A 22,120-nucleotide genomic window follows, 5' to 3' on the forward strand; every position below is an offset into this window, starting at 1 on the left:
GCGCACGTCTGAATAATTATATACTTTAAGTAGTCATTTCATCTACGTTTGGGAGGAGCACTCAGATGCGCCCGCTGCTTCGTACGAACCTCTTTGGCCTGTCCAGAATGCCTCACCTTCTTCTCCGAGCTTTCGTCTTTATGCTTTTACACGAAGCGTCAGAACACCTCTTTTTCTGAACATTCACGCTAATTGTCACACAAAGTAGGTTAAGCATCTTCCAAGTTTTCTTTTCGCCTGTTCTGAGCCCCTCCTCCTCCTCATTAGTCTGTGGAGTGGTTTCACCCTCTTTACGACTGCCTTTAAAGTACAAAGTTGGGGCAGTTGGTAACGACCCATCTAAAAACGGGGCACAAAAAAACACGAAAAAAGACAGGGAGAACAGGACGGGCAAGAGCGCATATGCAACCGATGCGTGGTCAAAGAAACGCTTCCCCCTCAGTGAGAATGCGCCATTAAATTCAGTACTTGTCAACAACATAACCCAAATAAAAAAACGTTACGTAGCTGTACTATAAACGTACGGGAGAAACCAAGAGAAAAGGCAAAAAACCTAAACCCATCGGTTGACTGAAGCAATCAATCAGCACACGAAAAATTCGAAAACAGCATGAAAGCGCTACCACATCGGCAACAAGACACCGACGAACTCTAATACTTTTTTCCAGCAAAAACCACCGATGTAGAGCTGACACACAAGTCGTTACCTGCGGCCATTATGTTCGAGGCCTCCAACACCTCTCTGTGCGCCCAACTTGGGTGCGACAAGTATCATCGGGCACGGAAGAAAGAGAGTTGATAGAGAATTAGTGTTGATAGAGTTGATAGAGCTAGTGTTTTTGTGCGCCGGTTCGAGATGGACGACTTTATTAGGCTTTACTCCTCATCCTCTTTCAATGAAGTCCTATGCCGCCCAAGTCAGGCAACGAGCTCTAAACAGATGCGCTGTAAAAGATCATGTCTTTCGGTAGGGTGCTTTCCACATCGTTAGAACGCAGTGAAGTATCAAGCAGCATCCGGGTAGAAATTCCAATTTCAACCTGTCACTGCTTTCTGAGTCAGCGCGACAACGTCCACCTTTTATTTGTACTACTGAAATTAGTTCATTAAAGTGTGCTCACATGGAGCTATTTGGAGCTATTTATTTAGCAAGCTAAGCTATTTTACTTGCCTCTTTTTTTTCCTCGACAGGTCTCTTTCTAGGTACGCAATAAAACCTCTGCGACGTAGAGCAGGTGATGAGCTGCGCCTGCGAAGCACCGTTCTGACCCCTGAACGATGCAGAAGCAGCCTTTATTCGGGAGTGGTTAAGCGCCTCATTACAGAATTCAGCTGTCACTGGAGTAGGAGTTTCCAGACGGCTTTGACATTGCTAGTACTCAGCAGGGTGTCGTAGGAATGAACACTGGACGCTTTAAAAAATATTCTTCGATTTCATCATGTAGAGGGGTGGTCAAAAGTTCCCAGGCCGCTCTGACCGAGCCAGGAGCGGCTGCTCTTGCTTGCTGCGAGGGTATGCCCTGAGAGGGTGTGCATTCCCCTACCTTTTGCTCTCGTTGATAACAAAGCCTCGCAAATGCTAGTGCGCCGTTCGCTTTCACAGTTCGCTCTTCACATTCCGCTGCGGCGCTTCGCGCGGCACTGCAGAGGAATGAATGAATGAATGAAAAACTTTATTGAATTCTTTTGGTCAGTTCCGGAGAGTCTCCTTGCAGCTGCGTCTGGGCGCTTGCCGCAGCCGCCGCCGCCGTCGGGGGGCTCCTTAGCAAGGGTGGTCCCTCATTCCAGGGCTCCACTGGTCCTGGCCACCTCGCACGCGTGCTGCACCAATGCCCTTTGGGCGGTGAGCTCGCTGCTGGTGAGCAGGCCCTCCCATTGCTCCGCACTCGGGTTAGCCTGTTTGTGGATGGTGTAATTGTGTTTACACTCTCATGTGACGTGGTAAAGTGTCGGGACGTCCCCGCACCAGGGGCAGCTGTCGCTGTACTGGGTGGGGAACATTTTGCTTAGGACGTGTAAGTTAAAGAAGGTGCCAGTCTGCAGCCTCCTCCAGCTGACCGCTTCTTGGTGTGTGAGGAGTTTGTGGGGCGGGGGATACTTGAACCTGCAGCGTCTGTAGTGATTTAGGATGTGTGCGTACGTCGGGTCCACCTTCGAGGGGTTCTCGAGGTCCTCCGTCAGCAAGGCTCGGTGCGTGATCTCGCGAACCTGGCTGTCAGCCCTCGAGTTGCCCTCGACTCCGGTGTGTGCCGGTACCCAGAAGACCTTTTGCTTCGCTTTGAATCCCGAGGCTCTCGCGCCGAGGAGGATGCGTAGGGCCTCCCTGCAGATCCTTCCTTGCTGATATCGTCTGCAGGCCGTTTTGGAGTCCGTTATTATAATCTGTGGCTTGTTTCTGCGGTAGGCTTCGACCGCTGCAAGCGCCACAGCGATCACCTCCCCTTCTGCCACCGTACGTCCTCTCGCGGATGCGCAGCTGATCGTGTCGCCCGTGTGGTCTACGACCGCCACCGCCACTCTCGTGATGTTGTTGCGTCTATCCCTCGGATATAGTCCTGCGTCCGTGTACACCGTGTTTTCCTGCGTGGCTAGGTGTCTCTCCACGTATTCTGCTCTTGCTTGTCTTCTGGCCTCGTGTAGGTTGGGGTCCATGTTGCGCGGCAGTGGGCAGATTCTGAGGGTTTGCCGGATTTCGTCCGGAATGTTCTCGTCCGGATCTGCTGTGGCTTCTACTCTGTGGCCAAGTCTTCTCAGGAGTTGCCTGCCTGTTTCTGTAAGTTCTAGTCTTTCTAGCTGTGCGTTCAGCTGGGCCGCCGCCAACTCCTCGAAGGTGTTGTGGACTCCCAGCTGGAGTATCTTGTCGTTCGGGGTGTTTCTCGGTAGGTTTAGTGCGGTCTTGTAGGCTTTCCTTATTAATGCCTCGATCTGTTCTTTTTCCCTCTTGATCGCCGGGTGGTAGGGGAGGGAGTACGTCACCCTACTGACTACCAGGCTCCTGACTAGTTTGAGGGTGTCCTCTTCCTTCATGCCGTGTCTTCTGCTGGAGACTCTCTTTATCATTCTGCCGACTTGTTCGGTCGATTTCTGTAGCAGGCTGATCGTGTGGCTGCATTTGCCGCTGCTCTGCAGCCACATGCCCAGAATCCTTATGGTGCTTCTTTCTGGTATGTTTTGGCCTTCGAGATTGATCTCTAGGCTCGCCTGCGTGGGTTTCCTCGCTACTCTGAGTAGCTCTGACTTGTCTGTCGAGCACGCTAGACCCCTTGCCTTCACGTATTCTTCAATGCAGGTCGCGGCTCTCTGTAGTCTCTCTTGTTTTTCTCCTAGCGATCCACGGTTGGTCCACACCGTGATGTCGTCTGCATACATGGCATGTTGTGTGCCTTCGATTTCCCCTAGTCCTTTGGCCAGGCCGATCATGGCTAGGTTGAAGAGCACGGGCGAAATCACCGACCCCTGTGGGGTTCCTTTGTGGGGAAAGTTTTCCACCTAGTGACGCGCCATACTAGCGGCCATAGTCAGTTAGACTATGTGTGCTTCCCGTATTTTTCGGCTTCCTGCCGTACGAAATAAAGTGTTTACATACACATTTGTTGTGTTCCGGATCTCTCAGCCATTTGCGTGACTTTCCACGAGCCATTTCGGCGCGGAGCACTCATACGCTCTGCGACACCAATCAAGTATCTTCTCCGATCTTGTTTGTGCCGATACCAAGGCTACGCCATGTCGAGTTTAGAAAAAAAGCATAACACGTAGTAACCTTCAAATTCGACCCGGCCAAGCCCGAAACAACCCTTGCAAATACATTGGTGACCTCCAATTTGGTATTTCTTAACTTCTTCTTTCACACCCTCCTTCATCCCTTCTCTTGCAGCATGGTTCGGGTGGCCGCCGAGATATGCGAAACAGTGCGCCATTTGGTTTCCTCAGAAACCAACTTACCTCCAATTTGTCACGGATCATTTTCAAAAAGCGTCCTGGGCCAGCCCCGAAATTTGACCTTTGCCAATTTGCACCAAAATCGATGTCCAAGCCTAGCTTAGCGTGCCAGACATGATGGTAACCTCGAAATTTGGCACGGGTCATTTCCATAAAGTGGCCCTGGCCAACCCAGAAGTTTGTCGTTTGCCAGTTTGCCCCACAATCGATATCCAAGCATAACTGAGTTCGGCAGACGTGATGGCAACCTCTAAATATGGCACTGGTCCTTCCCAAAAAGTGGCCCGGGCCACCCCTGCAATTACACCTATGCTAATGCGCTCCAAAGCCGATGTCCGACTGTAATCGATCGCGCACAGCACATTGGTGCTCTCAAAAGTTTTCACGGGTCATTAAACAAAAATTTGGCCCAGGCCATCCTCAAAATGTTACCTTGGCCACTTAGTACAAAAATCGATGTCGAAGGATAATTTACTGTGCCCGGCACAATGGTGACCTCCAAGCCTAGCACGGCTCATAACCGGAAACTGGCCCGGGCCACCTGCGTAAATTGACATTGGACAAAATTCATCAAAATCGATGTCCTACAATAACTGACCATGCCCGGCACGATAGTGACCTCCACATTTGGAGTTACCATCACGTCTGGCACACTCAGGTATGCTTGGACATGGATTTTGGTGCAAACTGGCAAAGCTCAATTTCGGGGTTGGGCCGGGCCACTTTTTGGAAATGAGCCGTGGCAAATTTGGAGGTTACCATTACGTCTGGCACACTCAGTTTTGCTTGGATATCGATTTTGGTGCAATTTGGGAAAGGTCAATTTGGGACTTGGCCCGGGCCACTTTTTGGAAATGATCCGTGCCAAATTACGAGGTTACCATCATATCTGGCACGCTAAGCTAGGCTTGGACACCGATTTTGGTGCAAATTGGCGAAGGTCAAATTTCGGGGTTGGGCCGGGACACTCTTTGGAAATGACCCGTGCCAAATTTGGAGGTTACCATCACGTCTGGCACACTCAGTTTTGCTTGGACATCGATTTTGGTGCAATATGGGAAAGGTCAATTTCGGGCTTGACCAGGGCCACTTTTTGGAAATGATCCGTGCCAAATTACGAGGTTACCATCATATCTGGCACGCTAAGCTAGGCTTGGACACCGATTTTGGTGCAAATTGGCGAAGGTCAAATTTCGGGGTTGGGCCGGGACACTCTTTGGAAATAACCGGTACCAAATTGGAGGTGAGTAAGTTGGTTTTTGAGTAAAGGAAATGGCGCACTGTTTCGCATATCTCGGAGGACACGCTAACCATGCTGTAAGGGAAGGGATGAAGGAGGGTGTGAAAGAAGAAGAGAAGAGATGCTTAATTGGAGGTCACCAACGTAATTGGCACGGTCGATTCGGGCTTGGCCGGGTCGAATTTATAGGTTTCTACGTGTTATGCTATTTTTAAACTTGATATGGCGTAGCCTTGGTATCGGCACAAACAAGATCGGAGAATATTCTTGATGGGTGCCGCGGAACGTATGAATGCTCCGCGCCGAAATGGCAGGTGGGAAGTCACGCAAATGGCTAAGAGAGCCGGAACACAGCTCATGTGTAGGTAAACGCGTTATATCGTACGGCAGGAAGCCGAAAAGTACGGGAAGCACACATAGTGTAACTGAATATGGCCGCTAGTATGGCGCGTCACTTGGTGGAAAACTCTCCTCTGCAATGCCCCGCGAAGCGCCGCAGCGGGATGTGAAGAGCGAACAGCGAAGGCGAACGGCGCACTAGCATTTGTGAGGCTTTGTTATCAACTAGAGCAAAAGGGAGGGGAATGCACACCCTCCCAGCGCATTCCTTCGCAGCCGGCGCACGCCGAGCCGCGCGAGCGATAGCAGCGCCGCGAGAGCGGAGAGCCCCCGCTCCTGGATCGGTCAGAGCGGCCTGGGAACTTTTGATCACCACTGTACGTAAGGACTGCAGTATGCTTGCTCATTCATTGGTTACCCTGCTCTTAAGAGATGAAATTTACAATAATTTACGTGGTATGTAGTAGAGAAGCGCTGTGTTTGCGCGCTTACGAATAGCTTATATAAACTCTTACGCTGTCCTCGAATGTTGCGCTAATTTTTAATACGTTTCAATCACAGCCGAACACAGCGTGTGCGCATGGAGGCATAATGAGTTCCGCTCACATCGCACCGTCATCTTCCGTCGCGTTGCCGCGCTGCCGGCACTGAGAGAGTCAGACCTGGCTCGCTGCTCCTCCTTGCTCTCCGATGACAGGAGATCTTTGCCGGACACCTGCGCAGAGGCCACGGGATAGCTCTCTAAACGTTCACTGGAGTACATTGGCGGGATATCGTATTGTACGTTAGAGAACTGAAATCATACAATCCCGGTGAGTTTTGTGTACACATGTTTTATGGCGCATGGGCAGCTGAAGTTATTATGCGCCAAAAACAGGGTTGGAAACACCACACTGTGGCGCTGACAGTGCTAAGGTTCACTTATAACAATTCTTTTCTTTAGAAGCATAACGTCTGGGGATGAATTCACTTTCGTTGAGCATTCATGATGTATCATTGTTTTTCATACTTTGCAAGTTTATCTCTAAATTTACGCATTTGCTAATATGTGCATGCCTATTACTTTCTTTCATGAGCAGTTAACATCAAAAGTTTACGGTATACAAGAATTCGGCAGCAGGTTTACTCTAGCACTACCTGATGGCCAAGATGCCTTTTCTTGATACCTCAGAGCGTAACATGCATGTCCCATTACATTTGCAGTCAGTTCGTGCGGCTGGCGTGCATGATAGCTCTGAAGTAATTTTCTCCCATTAGCATCCCAGAAACATTGGCTGCTCTACTGTACATACCGTTAGCCTTGAAGTTTCGGTTGCTTAGCGGAGCTACCTACTACATTTAAACGCCGCTACAGTAAACGCTACTACTGCGATCGACCTTGTTTAAAGAAGGAAAACAATTTTCCTGACTGCTTTCCTATTCTAAAAATTCGTTGGAGGCACTTAGATATCTCTTAACTGCGGGAAGGCGAAAGCTGCTTGCGACACACTGCACTGATGTGAATTTGCCGCGCTTGAAGCAGCTGGCGCGAGTGTGGCGGAGTGATCACGTTATATCACAATGTCACGTGTCATAAAATATAACGAACGGACGCGAGTATGAGTCATTAAACGCTATGGCCTTAATAATGCGATGTGAATACCACTGCAACGACTACAACAACGCATTTGCCTGTTTCGGGTTCCTGATTGCACACTTGTCATTTTATAAGGAACCATCATGGCAAGACACAAAGCGTATTTTGGAAACAATTTACCCTGGCATGGCGTTACTGTTAAAAAGACACTGAGGAGAAATTGGAGTTGGCTTGTATCGATAGAACACCAGCTCGCGATCACAAAAACGCCACTCTTACTGAAAACAAAGCTCTTGAAAGGTAGAAAATAGCAAGAACCAAAATGCAGGTGTCGCCACCACAGGCCAATCTCTCAAGTACAAACGTGATGACGTCATAAGACAAGAGACGCCACCTTGAAGGAGTTTTCCTTCTTACATGGTGCCACGAATCTCTGAGGCTGACAAACGAAGGTTGCGCGGTTCAATACTGAATTAAGTTTTGTTTTGAAACCGAAAGTGCACTTTTATCACACAAGGAAGACAGACAAAAGACAACCTGAATGTTGGAAGCAAAGAAAACCGATGCTTGGCGGCGCCACAGGCGGCCTGGAGAGTTTCGATTTGTTATGGCGCTTTGCGTCTATGAGCTTTGCGTGCCCTGTGGTTTTGTTTTTGACGCGCCACGATTTACAAGCGCCGAACAGCAGAGAAACTTCAAGTGCCGCTTCAAGTGCTAGCTAACCTTTGAAGGAGCCTGTTAAGGATGGTCAGATGATTGCCATGGTCGATGAAAAACTATGGTGGCACGATGGTCGGTGACCGTACAAGGCAGTTAACAGCATAAAGAGCACTTGTGTCTTCGTACGCTCGCCCAGAGAAACGTTCCCGGCTGTGTGAGTCAACTTCAAACTACTTAACGGAAATCGTTTATTAGGGACGGGAAACAAGATACAAGACAGTTAAGAAAGAGATTTGGAACCTGCCGAGACCTGGCTCCGCTCTCCTCCAACTCGTTTGTCTGCGGCTCCATTCAATAGCTTTGGCAGTTTGGCGGAGCTTTTATATTGTAGCTCTCGCCTAATTTAATCCATTCACAGTACACATCTGAAGGTACATGCATGTGGGCGAGAGAGCCCGATCCAGTGAACCCCGTGCCATCGAAAACGCGCGGAACCCATTGAATCGCCGTGCGTCGGCTTTACTTTCAAGCCGCCAACTTTAAACGCGAGCGCACTTGAGCGCCCATCCGTTTTTGTGGCAAAAAAAAAAATAAATAAATAACCTGAACCTTACAACCGTGGGAAACCTCCTCTACGCCACCTGCTGCACTGTGCAACAGCGCCGTTCAAGGAATCGCAGTCAATTGGCCCCAAACCCCGGCCAGCCTCCGATGGGCGCGACGCGCCGACCTTGTCCTCGACCCTCGCGACTCCGCGCACTGGGTTTACGGTATTTATTTATCAACGGCCGCTCATGGCGGAAGAGGGAAACGACCCGCCGGCGACTAACCTAACCGTGCTCCCTGAAAAGCATTGCACGCTCTGTGGGGCTGAGGCCGCTGAACTGCAGGCCGCTGTTTTTGCGAGAACTTCGTCGTCGGTTTCGGATTGGAAAACATTTAATTCGTCAGTAAAGGCAGAATGCAGACGATCCGTGCTAGGTGGCTATCAGTCCACGGCTGACAGCGACCTGGGTAGCCCATTCAATGACCCGGGTTTTAACTCCCAAGTCTGAGCTGACCAACACGGCCTCCCACTGCTCGAGAGTAGGTCGGTTTCGGGAACGGGATCCATCGTAAACCTACCAAGACGCCGGTGCAAACGTAAACGAAGCGACGATAGCGACGACCGATAAATGCCTTCAACGTGCGGTGGCGGTAGCTTTCATTTCGACTGCTGCTAGACAGCACTGCTAGCCGCCACAAATCACGGAGTCTGCGTTTACGTCACGTTTCACGTCACTCCGTCCTATGACGTTATAAAAGTGCGCCGTGACGTCATAAAAGTGCCCCGAGTTTGAATCGGAGCGACGGGAAAAACTTTTTCAACGTCTAATCCAAATTTCTTTGAAATAAATGCATCTTTCGCTCCCGGACAAGTGACAACAAAGCAATGAAATGCCGAACTATCAGATTTTGCTAACAAAACAGATTTGACAGAGTTCTCCTCCCTGTCCCTTTAAAGCGGCACGAGGCTCTGGAGCGTCCGAAATGAAAGCAGCGCGCTCTGACCAAATGCATACCACGTCGCGCTTCTCCTTGTGTGACCTATGACGCAAAAGCCACATCCTCCAATTAGGGCTTTCCTCAATGACATCATTTGGCACAGTGGCGATCAAGCGCTAGGAAAAGAGGGCGTGCATGCGACTGGTCCGCAAGCAGCCGACGCAGCTTTGCTCTTGCGAGCATGCGGAGTGCCAGAGCGCTCCAATTCGCGCCTACGTTGCCACCTCGATTCCCCTCTCCCTCCGAGCTGTTTGACCAACGGGGGGGGGGGGGGGGGGGGGGCACGATGAACAGACAGACCGACTCACAACTGCCGTTCGCTTTGAATGTGGTTGGCGGCGCCACTCGGTCCGAAGTGGTGGCATCTGGCGCATAAAAACACACACTGGAGAGGACACATACATGCAGAAGTAACTAGAAACGACAGCAGCAGCGCTGGCGCCGAGGGGCGTGCGCACGCAACTCCCAATCGGACAGTGATCTGACCAAGCGGAAAGTGACTTCAATCCGACCGAAGAGGAGAGAGAGTGTTAATGAACCATTTATTTATAGATGTGCTTTGACACTCTGAAACTGTTGCTTGCGTAACCCCCGGACCTTTCGACACTGTACTTGCCAGCTTGAAAACGTCTGGCCAGCCATAGTAGCAAGTAGAGTGGCGCGAAGTTCTCACGACTTCTGCTTCTGACTCCATGCAGTACCCGCCATGAATAAAGCTTGGCTTTCCTCAAGATGATGATCTTACTCAACTGGATGTAAAAGGGGGCGCGGCCGTTATAATCAACTGCCCGCTTTAACGATGCAATTTCGCAGTCCCGTGTATTCCCATTTAGAGGCGTTTAAATATACGTGTAAGGTTAGGTAACAGTTACTTTTTGGTATAAGAAATATCTCTTTTGAGATAATTCGGTCATGCTGGATTCCGTTAGCACAATACGTGCTTTAGCAATTGATATATTATAGGGACACGGAAAAATAATCACACAATACAAGGAAATGATTCATTGTTGTTTGATCAGCTTGTGTTCTTTGATAACGTATCGTACAGTGAAAGTCATAAGCAACATGACGATCGCGCAAAACAAAACCGGGAAAGTAATGGCCTCACGGTAATAAAATGTCCTCTATGAGGTCCATTTAAAATGTAGCAAAAGTGGTATTGATCAAGCTTAGAGTTGTATAAACACAGGAACCGCGGCAGCGTCGAAGAGAAGCGCCTGTCCTGACCATCTTCCTTAGACTGGCACAGGCAGCTGTGAGTCCCATGGTGACAAACCAACAGAAATGAACAACTCGGCACGCTTTCGCATTGGCTACAGGTGACCATGACAAAGCTTGCCTCGGTATCCTTTTTTAAACTGAATTCGGAAGAAAAAAATGTTTCGCGGTCTAAGTGATGTTTTTGCCGCTTTTTACGTTCCCCCTCTCAGTTTTTTTGCCGTCCAATTTGACAAAAACTTATCTACACTAGATATTTTGTAGTTGCTTTTTCCCGAAGGCAGAACAAAAAATCTGCTTTGCCCATTGCCAAAAGACATAGTCTAGTATGAAATCTATAGAATATTAAACGCCGACTGTCGACTGACTGCGTTTTAAGTTGTTCTCTCGTGTTTCTGAGCTGTGCAGCCGTGTATGCGCCTATCTGGGCAAACAGCTCTAATCTGCCGCAAAGAAAATACGACTGATGAAATCAGAACGCGGAGCCTTTATTGACTAAGCAAACAATAGTTCCATCCAGAGAAAATACCGAAATCATTGCAATCTCGCGTAACGGCGCCTATAATTGCAAACCAAAGCTCAAGAACCGGTCCACAGCTCCAACGATTCACCGGTTATCAGTTAAGCCGTGTATAGAATACACGGCTCAGAACTTCTACCGAGAGTTATCAGTTCTTGAATGGTTCGTCATTTTTAATGAACTGCTGCAGAGAATAATCGGTAGTAGTTCATTACAAATCACGAACCAGTAGTAGTTGCATCGACGGTTACACGGACATGAGGGAATACATCATATATTATGCCAACAAAATTAGTATGCTTCGCAAACGAAGTTAACCGCAGTATTAATTCCTTGCTCCTAAATATAAGCCCCGGTAATCTTAATTTTACTTAAGGCTTCAGTCGACTTTATTCGTTTCCGGTCAGTCCTTCATAGCAGTTCAAATTGTCCATCAGAAGAGAATTTTCGAGGCACAGTTAAAACTTGAAACTAATAAAGATAAAGATGTCACTTTTATTGCGTTCAAACGCCCGGCCAAAGAAAAATTACTGTCCAAAGAAATCAAAGCTCCTCGACAGTCAGTAGTGGCATGGTGATAAACACAATATGCAAAAAGCTTGATTAAAGAATTACGACCGCACATTGTGTCGACCGTGGCAGACCTACGATGGTCGGCACGCGTAAGCGGGTACTCCTCAACACGGACGGCTTTAGAATCATCTTTTTCGTCTATGTGCATACGTATGCGTGTTTCTAGGCTTGCAGTAAATGTCTCTTATCTCCTTGGGTTATAGTTTCAATTCTAATAAGCGTTGATCTAGGCCATGCCGGAACAGTTGCGCAGCTGCTCACGCGTGCACTTACGATCCCCGAAGAGAGCTCTCCTTTGCCACTGACGACGGGTGACACAGAGTTTACGTGTACACGATGCGATACGCTGCTTGTGGTTGTACCAGGAGCATCTGTGTCTTTCGAGACGATTTCGCCAGGTGACGTCGCTGGACAGTGTGACGAAAAAGACGTTGACACCACAGCGCTGAGCTGTGGAGTGACCGCCGTATAGGATTCGGGAGGATATGCGATTGGCTGCAACGCAGGCAGTTCCGGCGTGGGCAACGTCTCGAGAACTGATGGCAGCACATATTGATCCACCTGGAATGGAGACAAAGAAGAGAGCATGTTCAGTCCTTTGAGGTTAGCGTCGAGCAGCATTGCTGTATTGTCTCTTTGCTTGCAGGCAATCTAAGGACATCTAAGTGCGCAGCCAAGTAGCCTAGCAGAGAGACCATTTTTCTCTTAGACATAGAGCACCTGCATACGTGATTACCAAAAACTATGGTTGCTGACTAGTTCAAAGGAGCGATCACTAGTGCTCACGTCTTGGATTAAGCTTGTTGGTTGCAACTGGTAATAGATCTTGCTTCAGACAGGCTATTTCTCTCAAGACATCAATCTCCTAAAAGATATGCAAGCAAGCATATGTGACATGGAAGCGCAACTCAAGAAGTGAGAATAACCGCTCCCCACACAGTAGAACACAGCCCTAGGTGTCACCGGAAAGGTAAAGACAGCGGGGCAAAAGCAGAAGGTAATGTCGGATGATTTCGAGGTTTTCGTAACATGCACCGACCAGCAATGAAAGGCATTCCTCCTACTCTACCGTCGTCTTATTGTTTCCTCTTGCTATTTTGGACGAAGGCACCCAAGACGTGCCATCTCACTCCAGTTTAGTTAGCACTCTGACATGATTCGTCCCACATGCAATGTTAGCTTCGAGGATTCCTGTTTCCACCACCTCCAATACCTTTAATTAACATCCCTATAGTTTTTACTGCCTTCTAATAATAATATTAATAATTGGTTTTTGGGGAAAGGAAATGGCGCAGTATCTGTCTCATATATAGGCGGACACCTGAACCGCGCCGTGAGGTAAGAGATAAAAAAGGGAGTGAAAGAGACAGAAACAGGTGCCGTAGTGGACGGCTCCGGAATAATTTCAACCACCTGGGGATCTTTAACGTGCACTGATATCGCACAGCACACGGGCGCCTTAGCGTTTCGCCTCCATCGAAACGTAGCCGCCGCGGTCGGTCGAATCCGGGTACTCCGGATCAGTAGCCGAGCGCCCTAACCACTGAGCCACCGTGGCGGGTTGCCTTGTAAAAGCAGCGGCGAAATTCGTACGATAGGTTTAGGGGAAAAATGCAGCATGGCACTAAGTACATGTGTGGAAAATCTGGAGACAGTGCGCTGATTCGGCGTTAAGAGTTACTCAGGTCAACATAAGAATGGAATATTCGAGCCTCCTCCACAGGCAGAAGTGTGTGATGCCGAAAAATGAAAATCATACGCGTGGTCTAATTATGATGTTTCTAACAATCAAGAAATACCTAACTGCTCATATTTCTGCGTTACGATCGGTTTAGAATCGCGAAGAGCTATTTACCTCTTGTTCACAGTATAAGAACAAGACATATGCTTCAGTTGGAGATATAAGGGGTGCTGTAGCGGGCTAGTTTGTGTAACATTACAAAAAGAAACAGCGCAAACACAGGATGAAGTGGAGAGAACAGTGCCTCTGTCGTTCTTCTCCACTTCGTTGAGTGTTTCTGCTCTTTTTGTAAATTGGCAACCTGCAAGTATTACTGCCTCTACCTTCCCCCACCATGAATAATTACGCATTTGAAACATTCTGCTCTTGTGACATGCGTCACCTTTAATGTATCGTTGCCATTACAAGCGTTCAGGAAATCAAAATGCAAAACCAATCATTTTTACAGTTTGCTCAGTACTTCCTACTCATCGAAGGAGAAACTTTTTACCCTTCAGGGTGACAACTAAGAAGGGGTTTAATAGGCAATTCCAGAATTCACTCACCATTCCCGAGGGCAACTCTGCTTCACTGCTGACAGTGTTCGACACAGCGTCCGCGTAGAGTGGATGCGTCGGTATACTTGTAATGTCGCTGATAGCGTCCGCGCCTCTAGGAAAAACTGCTGGAGGAGACGTCGGTAGACATAGCAGTGAACCGGACTGGAACACCACATCGCTTGTGGAGGAGGTTGCAGTCGTATAAGCCTCAGGAACATACGTCGTTGGTAGAGAAGCAGGTAGCGGGGACGGCAATGACGTCTCCTGTAGAAATGGAAGCTCAGAATGATCTGTATGGGTGGGATATTGAGGCGAGAGCATATTAAGACCAGCCCCCGAGGTATCCAGTCGTTCTGATGTGTTGTCTTCCAGTTTGGATGGAGCCAGATGTGAACAAACTTTGGAGAGCGGGGTCACATCCGCCTTATCTGGTGATAGGAATTGCCCAGGTTGTTCCTCCTTGGGACATGCAATGGCCATTCCGTCTGAGGTAGTTCTTTGGTCTTCCGCTGTGGCTGAGATGTGAACATCGCGGCTGGGAGACAGCATTTCTGCCGGAGTAATAATGGTAGAGAGTGCCGGGCCTGGCGGCTTCGATTTAGCTTGTTTAATGCGACTGGAGGTAGTTCTCCTCTTGGAAAGGGTAGAGCCTTCCTGGCCACAAGTGGGGAATGCCTGTGAGGTACTCGGACGTCGTAGAGAAACGTCGCTGGAAATAGATAGTCCTGTATTTCCTTTAGACGGCAAACCTGACGTCTGTGGACTGTGGCCCGACGTATATGATGAGACACCAGTGCTCCTCTCTCCACGGGCAAGAACTTTGTCTCGTTCGTAACGAGGAAAGGCGTCAGCCGTTCGGTCCACCCTAGGCGGCTCTTTGGGTGAAACGGCACGAGGTGACTCATCGTTGTGGCTACGGTCTCCGCGCATATGTCCTTCTTTCGCAGCAGCCGACGAAGCCTTACTGTGCCGTTGTTTTCTTGCCTTACTTCTGGCGCTTCGTTTAGAAGCGCCAACTGAAGAGAAATTCTCAGTGTCATCATTTCCGGCCTCCGTTTGTCCTGTTGGGAAGCAGAGAAACCAATGTTGCAAATAAGCAATATTGAGGTGCCATTATTTTTATGTTATAGCAACAAGTGTTATTTCGCTAAATTAAATCGCGAAAATATTTCCGGTGGTTTTGTACCAAATATGGATAAAAATCTCAAAGCAAGTCTGAAAGAAGAAAGCTTGAGGTAGCGCTTTTGCACGATTTCAGCGTTTCGAAGCTTCCTGGTCGGATTTATGCGTGCACTGAATGCGTACATGTTCGTTTATCTGGAATCATACTCAGAAGTTATAGACATGCTCTTTTTTTTAGGGGAAAGTTGTTTGTGTCTGCAATTTTTTAGCACATTTTTTTGCATTTTTTGCACCATAACAAAAAGTATACCCGCAAATCCCCCCTCGACGTTTGTAGGTTTGTGCTCTTTAATTTCAAGATTTTTCTACGTGTAAGAAGATTAGATTATTCCCAACAGTATATTCACATGTGTCTCACAATAATCTACACCTACTTTACAATTACTGTAAAAAACGTCCACCACCAATTTCGTAAGGCACTTTTCACCTTTTGCGCGAACGCAGGGCAAACATTAGAAGCAAGAGTTTGCTAAGCATAACGTACGGAACAGTAGCGCACAATATTCCACAGTTCTTTCGAAATTAAAAGTGCTATCTAGAAAAGCTGCCCTTAAATTCTTGAGTTTTTCTCTCAAATACTAAGCCCCAAAGTTCGAAAGTGTCGTTTTCGAGCTGCTTGATACTGTCGTGAAAACAGCGGTAGCCAAAAGCAAGAAAGAAACGTCAAAACTGTGTTGCAGAACATCATGCATGGCGTCGCCGACAGAGTAACGAACCTTACTGGTCGCTGCTCTAACCGGCTAGTTACAAATCGTTTTCCACATTGGCTCATGAACGTCCACACGGCGGGCGAACTGGACTAACCCTAGGAAAGCTCAGATAAATAAGTCTAAGGAGTCGAAGCGTGAAAATGCCATGCGTATCAATGAAAGAACGGAACAGGTGCATTGCTCACAGACAATCAAGCGCCCGAAAAAAGCTGCAGTTTCCTCACGTTGAGCGTCGGCGACCGTTGAGCTGGCACAGCCGGTGGAAGCACTGGCGGCAGACTTGTCCCCGTCGGTACCGGAAGTTTCCTTGCTCGAGAGAGAGCCTTGAGGTTCGTTCTTGTACTCGTAGTGCTCCAATTCTCTCGGCGCAGCTGTGCAGTCGTCGTTTCTGGAATCTGACGTTGGCGACATCGGGTCTTTCGGGACGCTTCTTTCCATGAAAGCTCTCGATAGGGCTGCTCGTCTTCTTCTGTCCAGAACGTCACGAGCTGGCTCGCGTGAGACATCCACTGAGCTTCTTTTTCGCAATGAGCATTTGACGATCATACTAGACAGAGGCAATCGCCTGTGACTTGCTACTTTTGCATCAAGGCCACGGCATTTCAGAGAAGAATGTGTTAGAAAGATCAAATAACAACAGGAGTGATGAAATTTTAGCCATCCTGCGAATTAAACGATATTAGCAATGGCGGTTTCTTAACTTCTTATAGAAGCAAAAGCGCTAAGTCATATGATAGATAAATGGTAACTTTCTAGCTTGTCCGCAGGTCAGCGAGAAAGCTGCTAACCAGTTTTCAGCGGTGAGTTGTTCTCTTATAAGCGCTAAACTTGCCGCCTTCAGTTCCCGATGCATTGAGCCTTACCGTGAGAATCCACTGCCCTTCTTAATGTAAAGGCTTTTAGTGTCCCCAGTGCTCTGGGATGCCGTGGTTACAAATAAGTTCACTCACGGACCAAAACGGACATCCGAAGACAGGTGGGCCTTCTGCGCACTGGCTTATCCTAGAAAGGCTCTTAAGTAACCGATGTTACCAGGACACAACATACCTCCGAACAAAATGTGAATGTGCTGACCTATAGACAAGTCCGGCCTGCTTACAAAACGGCAGATTGACGGACGAGCACTGGGCGGTGACCGCTAAAGCCGACAAGAAGCTGCACCGTCAGCGCGCGTAGAGCTTGTCTGCGGAATTCGACTATGAAAGACGAGCACAACGTGTAATACCCCTGTCACACGGCGAGTTTCAATGGCCATCGAGTCGAGGGTCTTCGAAATTCTCAATCGCCATCGAACTCGAAGGAGTTGTGTCGCTTCTACACGGCAAATCTCAATGGCCATTGAAATGGTTCTCGTGTCTTACGCCAAGCTTATGTGGCGCCACAATCGTTACTTTGGATTTTGCAAAAATAACAAAAATATGTGATAAGTGTATACTAAATGCTGAAATACACGTATACGCGCATGTCGTTTAAAACCCTTTTAATGGCACGTACGCGACGGATAGTTGCAGACACTCTGTAGCCACTCTAATACAAGGCGAGCCAAAACCAAGCCAGTCCAACTGGGTCGGAGCGCTGCTTCGTCAGGCTTAAGACCTGGGAAATCGCCTTGATATCTGGAAAAAAAGAGCTTTTTGTCTCTTGAAAATTTATGCGAGGGTAAGAATGGGCAAATCGAAGGCGAATACAACAGCTTAGAACACAAAATTGCGTTGAGGGATTAGCGACGAAGCTGTTATCGCTGTGTAGCGAGCGGGCAGGGCGCCGCCATGTAGTCAAGGCTAAGTACGCAAGCAACGCAAAGACCGCGACGCAAAATTAATTCGTTCAAAACCAGTTTCATACAATTTTAAAATTATAGTACAGACTGCTTGCATTAAACTTTAGGCGAATAATATTTATTCATTCTTTTGTACCGTGAATGTGTCGTGTACAAAAGTGCGCTTGGCGCCGCTCGAAGCAACGCTAGCAACCTTGGGCACCGCTCGAAGGCCCTCGAAATCTCGATGGAGTTCTGCGCTACTCCGTTGACTCGATAGTCTATTGACTCGATCGCCATTGAAACTGCCCGTGTAGCAGCGCTCGATCGCCTTTGAGTCGATAGACTATCGATTCGAGGGCCCTCGAAATGCCCGTGTGACAGGGGTATAAGACTCAGTCACGAGTCGGGTGTCGCGGGTAAGCTAGATGCACTCAATCGCGTTGAGAAGACTGCGGCCAGCACGTCTGGCCATCTGCTGCGCGCTCAAGTCCACGTAGCTAAGGTGACCACGCGTCCCAACGGCGACAAACGTGCGCGTGAAAGTCGCAGCACGGTTCCGCAGTGTCGTCGATGAGGGAATTCAGCAAAGCGGTGGCTCTGACGCGTACCGCGATGGGGCACTCTTCGACTTGTATGCGTACGCTGCGACGAGAAACAAGGATCAGCAACATGGGAACCACTGTGCCGAAAAGAGTCACTCCGCAAAACAAAGCTGGACGCATGTAGGTTGGCGTTAGTCAGGAAAAAAGTTACCTGCGAGAACTCACGGATTGTAGTGGTCCCAACTGTACAAGAGAAAACATAAATTGTTTGAATGTATAAGCTCCGGATACCTGCTGTCAAGTTAACTACGAAAACGAACGTACATTGCGTGCATTGCTGGACAAAAAAAAAGTTTTTCCAGGACTCTTCTAAAGAATCGGAGTTGACACGTCCAGTGACTGGGAAAAGTCAGCACCCTTGAAGCATAGAAGAAAGAACAAGATTATGCTGAGCGCTGAATTTTATGGCGCTAGGGCATCTATGGCCAAAAAGCGTTATGATCCAAGGTGTTTTCGCCACTGGCTCTGGCGATCGAACGCTGCACTTCCGCATGCGAAGCGGATGCTCAAAGCACTTGTTTAGCGCTACAAGCTACTAGTACATATTGATCTGATGCATGGCGGCTCCTATAAAACCTGGTAACTTTTCTGAATTATACCTCTAGCAGCGAACTGTGCATTTTTACCTGCAGTCAAACTATGAATGTTATAAAAAATCCTTAATGAAAGATCGCGTATGAGGCCGCTCACGAGAAATCTCTAAAGTGCATTGTGCGGTTTCGGTGATAAAACTGAAACAACTCTGCAGCGACTTCTCTGAGAATCATAGATTAAACGCAGAATCCACGATCTTCCGCCTGTTCTTGGAACCCGACAATAAACAATACAAAGTATTTTGCACAAGTTTTTATTGCTAAGTACTCTGTACCGAAAAAAAAGCTGTAGATGTTCAAAATACTTTATTAATGAGGCAAGCACTAGAAGGCTGGCCAACCTGTACATTGTAGCCACACTTAAGATCGCTTTAAAAAATAGCAGTGGCTTAGCTCGGCTATGCCAGGATATGTGTAGCGAAAGCAAGTGTGAAACTCCCCGGTTGGCCTTGTTCACATATTCTACAACGTATGAAGCACAGACATAAACATCCAATATGACCTGTAGGTCCATGTTTCATTTCAGCACAGAGGCTATCCAAGGATTTAAGCGGTCGCGCCACTTTTACGCCTATTCGCTAGGCTAACGGCACTTTGGCATTCGGTTTCTTGAGTTCACCGCTGAATTCTCTTGGCCGCATTTCATCGTTAATCACGGGACGTCTTCAGTGAAGCAGGACTCAGGTCTCTCCTCCGGCTGCTGTCGCTTCTGCTAGCGGTCGAGATACCGGACGTTAAACATGCCTGCCTCGCGGCGGAATATTCACGGCGGCGTTTAGCCACTCGTTCGGCGCGCTGTTCGTCTCTTTCCTGGCCGATTCGTTTCCTCTTCATCTCGTTCCGCTGTCGATTCCAGGCCTCCTCCAGCTTATCAGAATTGTCGCCGTCCACACTGTCTCCACAACTGTGGTTGAAACTCACGCCAGCTCTCCTTTTCAATCCTGTGACATCTTATCACGCATGCGACGCAGCTGTCGAAGCGAGCAGAGGCGAGGGCAACGACGAGGAACACGGTGTCACGTCCTACCAAACGCCGGGGCGGCGAGCGGCGCGGAGTGACGTCATGCCAGATGGCGCGGCGAGTGCGCGAAGCACAGTAAACTTTCGCGGCGAGGCGCGCGTTGTGACGTCACATGCCTCGATGGAGTGCCGCTTCATGAAATCGCGAGTTTTCGGCCGATAAAGCTTTCGCTTTAAAAGTACAGTAAAAAATGGCTTTCTCACATTGCATGTGTACCGTAAAATTCCGAGCAAGCGCCTAGACCCGTGCAGCCCCCGCCTCCCTTCTCCCCCATTCTGCCACCACGCTCCGCGCCCTTCTCACTCACCGCGCCCAGGCAACTATGACTTCCCACAACCAGTAAAAGAATCCGATCCAATCTGATCCTGCTTTGCTCTCCAATCAGCCGGTTCCCACGCCCAATTTGTCGCTTTGTTTTGGCGGCGTCAGGTCGACTATGCATTCCTGCACAGTGCCAAAAAAATAGAGGTCATTCAGTGGCATCAAGAAAGCGGCAAAAACGTGCACCCGACGTCTCGACATGTCGGCCGGAAACGGGAATGGGACAATTTCCTACCGCAAATTGTCAATTTACTACCGCAAAACTACGGGTAAGCCTAACTTCGACAAAAGCTAAGGGCGCGCCGGTGTTTGGTGAATGCGTGGACGATGCACTGTTCTAGTTCTTTGAGCGCCAAAGAAGCGGCCGACGCGCAGTTAGCAACAGACTTCTTTCTGGAGAGGATGTAACATATCTTTGCCTAATAAAGTTCATGTTCCCACAGATAAATAAAATTTGAAGTCTATGTGCACTGCGGTTTTTTTTTTCTGGCGGGAAAATTTTGTCAGCGCCATCTTGAACTTCGGCGCCATTCCGGGATAGCGCACCCCCTCTAGCCCCTCGCTTTGCCGGTAATTTCGTCATACGTGCGGCGGAGAGGGGGGGGGGGGGGCGCTTGCTCAAAATTTACGGGTAGTTATACTAATCGCAGGAAGGATTCTTGGCAAGATTTCAGTCATCCGTCAGCATTCGCAGAAGCCGAGAAAGCATCCAATCCTTATTTTTTTCTTTCATTCGCTGTGCGAAGCAAATGTAGCACAGATTTATACACCTGTTTTATTACTTGCCTTATCCGCGCTTAATTTTTGCCTTCAGTTGTCTCTCTTTCAAAATTCAGGCATGTTATAAAAGGGCTTTGGCAACTAAATGACTAGCAGGGAAAATCTTGAGAACCAGAACTTTGGAGGTGAAGCCACGACCTTCAGTGCCTTTATGTATGCGTTGTAGTTTTCGCATAGGTCATGGCGAAATTTAAGGTGAGGACCGGAAATTAGATAAAAAATTAATTTACGTCACTATAGCGCGACCTGAAACCAAGAGACACCCTTCTCAGCTCCTTAAGTCGCTCACATAGCATTATCGTTTTGCGTCTGGACAAAAGGTTCTCGGCTGCAATGGGTATTTTTTAGTTGAGGCCACTGAACACATCACTTCGTTAATGAAAGTCGTAGGAGCATCGGTTTTATTTGGCGCTCTTGCGCCCATAAAACAATGGCTTGAAAGGTGTCTGCAACGGTTTGAAGGTGGCTGTAATATGCTTGCAGTAGGGTGTGTAAAGGCTGTTGAGCATAAATGCCGGATACAAGTACTCAGAAGCGAATTGGTATCTCGAAATAATTTTGAAAATGCCCATTTGTGCACCTATCGGTGCGCGTTTTTCGGGCGAAATTGTTCCTCCCGACGTCATGAGTATCGCTTTACACAAGTCTCGAGCGGTTGTCAACCGCTCGCCAAAAATCATGGGGCCGCTTAAGTCACCTTAAATGAGCGATGCGATAGCGCTTTGTCGCATATCCATTGCACACTCATGGAAGTTCATTAAAAGGACGACATCTTAAGCATAGTGCGAGTGGATGGCAGCAGAACACGTGGGATGCTTGGCTGCGGTGATGACGTAGTGGTCTAACGCTGTGGCCAGCCAAGCCTACCTGTTCACACCATGCGGCTTCAGATCCCGCTCGAGATCAAAAATTATTGTAATTATTTAACAACCGCCCACCTGACGCTCTAAGCTCTTGCCCACTCTGGTAGCGGTTTCGATTCTGTCGCAGCCTCCAAGCTGTTCCGATAGTGGTGAATTTTCAAAATCGTCGGCGCGTTGTCATTGATACTTGGCGATCACGTGACACCCCGAGCGTCATCACTTTTTCCACCAATAAGGCAATTTTCTGACATCCGGCGGAGGCATTTTTCTGTCACGACAGTTCTCACGCTATCCCATTAAAGCTTAAACAATGACCGGTCGAATGTTTAGAGAAATCCCCCATGGTGGAGTAAATTTGTAATAAGTGAGTAATTCCTCATTATCTTTACAACGTGG

The 22,120-nt window shown here is 48.3% G+C and overlaps 1 protein-coding gene across 1 annotated transcript in view; it reads left to right on the plus strand.

Moving 5' to 3' along the window:
• The first annotated feature begins 5,810 nt into the window (after nucleotides 1–5,810).
• LOC144123152 (uncharacterized) overlaps nucleotides 5,811–22,120 on the plus strand; it is a 127,242-nt gene continuing 110,932 nt past the window's right edge. Inside the window, exon 1 of the mRNA XM_077656035.1 lies at nucleotides 5,811–5,895. The gene's annotated coding sequence lies outside the window, so the exon portion shown is untranslated. The remainder of the gene's footprint in view (nucleotides 5,896–22,120) is intronic.

The sequence above is a fragment of the Amblyomma americanum genome, chromosome 3 (genome assembly GCF_052857255.1).
Source record: "Amblyomma americanum isolate KBUSLIRL-KWMA chromosome 3, ASM5285725v1, whole genome shotgun sequence".
Lineage (NCBI taxonomy): Eukaryota > Metazoa > Arthropoda > Arachnida > Ixodida > Ixodidae > Amblyomma > Amblyomma americanum.